Source organism: Neolamprologus brichardi, chromosome 3, assembly GCF_056152115.1.
Source record: "Neolamprologus brichardi isolate AB-2024 chromosome 3, ASM5615211v1, whole genome shotgun sequence".
In the NCBI taxonomy this organism is placed as follows: domain Eukaryota; kingdom Metazoa; phylum Chordata; class Actinopteri; order Cichliformes; family Cichlidae; genus Neolamprologus; species Neolamprologus brichardi.
The window spans coordinates 11,883,542-11,886,760 of NC_142106.1; the positions used below are offsets into that span (position 1 = coordinate 11,883,542).

General features: G+C 37.6%; 1 pseudogene across 1 annotated transcript; it reads left to right on the forward strand.

Moving 5' to 3' along the window:
- Nucleotides 1-482: 482 nt before the first annotated feature.
- On the forward strand, nt 483-2,697 carry LOC148103505 (uncharacterized; annotated as a pseudogene). The gene is made up of 6 exons (XR_015718584.1): nt 483-998; nt 1,125-1,248; nt 1,366-1,625; nt 1,710-1,896; nt 2,060-2,193; nt 2,272-2,697. The product of XR_015718584.1 is annotated as an uncharacterized LOC148103505 (transcript).
- Nucleotides 2,698-3,219: the final 522 nt, after the last annotated feature.

Sequence of the window (3,219 nt, forward strand, 5' to 3'; positions counted from 1 at the left end):
CTTCCCAACACTGTTCATTTTGTACCTGAAGCAAATGTGACACTGTCTGTATGCTAACGTAAGGTTGTTAATTAGTGTTGGCTAAGACTGTAAGGATTGTTAATTTATTTCAGTGTGTAGTGGTGATTGTGTTGTGTTCTAGCATGTTTTAAATTCCATTAAATTAAACCCTCCATGTGTTGGGACCTACATATTAACATTAGCTAGCTAACTAGCATTTTGGCTAACCTAGGTGCACGGGCAATTCGCTTGTTATTGTTACATTTTAAATTGTGTAAGGCAAGCATTAACTAATTAAAATTTTACACTAATGTTACATCTTTCACTTCTTTTTGGATACCTAGCTATAGAGGTCATTTTCAGTAAGGTTATTGTCTTATTTCAATTCCACTGTCTTTGGCGATTTTACAGTTACAGTTATTACAACCAGCAGGCAGTATAAACTTGATAAAGTATCCAAAATATCCAGGATTCAGTTTGTAATGTTTTCTTTTAGTAGTTTGAACTTAAGATGACAGTGTTTGTATTTGTAGTGAGTTAACTTGATGTTAACTAATGATGGTATTGACACAAGTTACCTTTTTCCATTTTGGTTAGCAGACTATTCAGTATGTTAAACTAAAGATGAACAAAATACTGACTCCCTAGTGCTAAGTTAGATCAGACAAACGGTAAAAGTACTAGTAATTATTTTAGTTTTGTATTGAGGAATATATTTCATGTAGGTGAAATACTCATTTAGTACAGGGCTTAAAAACTACAGCCAAAGGGCTGAAACACCTTGTTACACTGAAATAAAAGTAACATACAGTGTAAGAAATAACAATGCAAGGCTGTTTTACTGGTATTTATGGGACTGTTTTAATATTCACATTTTCTGTTTACAGTAGTTCGATGAAGAGCACTGACTATAAGAAATTACTGTCTACAGGAAGCATGCCAGAGGAATTGTAACCTTTTTCCCTTACCTCAGTGGCCCGTACTCCAAAAATGGCTATGTAAGTAGCTCATAGTAATAACTGATACAACCAAAATCATCTTTAAACATTTTAAATCCTGCTAAAATGTATGTCCTTATCAACTGTTCATTGTTACATAACTTATTTTGTTTATTCATTTATCAGTGTCTGTACATGTCACTCTCCAAGGAACATTATTATGATGGCGAGAGTGGCACTGGGTACTTGGCCTGGAGGATTAAAGCCATACAGAGATGCACTGCTAAAGGGAGGCGATTATCATCTGGAGGTAACATTTATAATTCAGTGGAAATACATAATACAGTTCCACATTGTAGTTCTTTATTAATAATGGTTATTAAATGTTGTTATTAGTTTTGATAAAGCTGTATTTCATATTGTCTAGCACCAGGAGATGGATCATCGAGTGAAGACCAGTGTGGCGGACCAACTGTCAGACGAGAGTTGCAGTTTGTTACAGAGAAGGTGCTGAGTGAGGATGAGTGCAAGGAAGCAATCTCTCTGATGAAACATTCAGCTGATGAAGACACAGTCAAGAAGAAGATGAAGTTGACATTTGTTTATCGACACAGCATGGTCCTTGACCTCCTGCTGTCAAGCAACATACTGTCTGTTTCTCCACGTTTCAAAGATATCAAAGGCTTGGTGAATATTTGTCATTACTTTGACAATGTAAACACACTTTAATATTTTGTAGATAGCAGATATAATTCTCAATCCCTGTTACAGATCGAACAGGATTTTGTACTGATGTTTGGTGAGGATGTATCAGGCAGGATGCTGGAGAGGTGGCCAACAACATTCAAAAGAAAGATTATCCAACAAGGCAGAAAGCTTCCTTCTACCAGTGACCTGGAAGAACTCTTGCTGGCAGCTGACTCACCTGAGGATGGCACTGAAGTTAATGCTGACATTGGTGAGCTGTTGTTTCTTTGATTAGCACATTCATAGCATATATAATGTTTGTCACAGAACTGTTATCCTTTTTGTCTTTTGGGTCTACTCAAACATTTTATCAATGCATTGAAATATATTGTTGATGATGATTCAACTTTATTAAAAACAAATATTTTTTTCAGGCTGGGACAGTGACCTCTTAGCAATTCTATTGCTATTACATCTGATTCCACCATCTGGTCAGGGTCGGAAGAGACCAGGAAAGGTGTCAGCTTCTCAAGCAGAAAGGGGTCTTGTGGTCTTCAAGAAGGTTTGTGTTTTTCTATTTTTATGGTATGAATGACCAGTTTAAGAAAACTTGATTCTTATTGCTTGTCTGTATTTGTCTTTTCAGACTGGAACATATATCCAAGAGCACCTTGATGCCATCACTACCAGCACTCAACCCTACGTCCTGGCTGTTGGGGTGAAAAAGAATGACATCCACCGGTTCTTCATTATTCTTGACAAGAATGCCATACCATGCAAGTCTACCTCTTCGCTTTTGATGAACTGTTTAAAGCATATTTTGTGTTTGGCACATCTTACAACACTATGCTTCACAACATGTACACGTTCATTCAAACCACAGGTTTTAGAAAACACCAACAGGCTGACACTGATGTTAATCTACAGCCTGATGTGACAGTTAAAGAAGTTAGAACTACAGGGGAGGTGATGTCAACTAATGTAGAAGAAACACCCACAACATCTGAAAAGGTTAAATAAGAGCACTTTGGATATGTATGCCTCTGTTGTTGCACAGCTCAGGGCAGCTGGATTAAGCCAATCTACTGTGAACAGTTTTGTCTCCTCAATGGAGGAAGTGTTTTTTGAGATTCATACTCAGGCTAAAGATGCAGCTTTACAGAGCATACCCGTACAGGACACCACAAGTAAAAATAAATATAATAGTAATAAAATAAAGCATTGGGAGTCCTTTAGCCTCCTTTAGCTTTAGGACCAGGAAAGATGGTGACACTTGAAGAGCTGGAAGAAGGTCCAGAAATTGCGTGGCGCTGTGTTGTCTACCAGTTTGTTTTCAGCTAAGTGGATAATCACACATGGTACAGAGTACCGCCCTGACTTCATCATCTGTACAGATGTAGTCTGAGAGTCCGGTGTTTTGTAAGATCAAAAAGTATTGTTGGAAGATTACATTGTATTGCTCTGCGGAAAACTGATGGAAACCCTGTGTTTTGATGACCATTATCATGCATTTAGGGTCAGAGTGCATCCCAATATGGTGCTGAAGGTGTTGGACATAAATGAGCTGTGTTGCTTCTTCAAATGAAGTATGGCA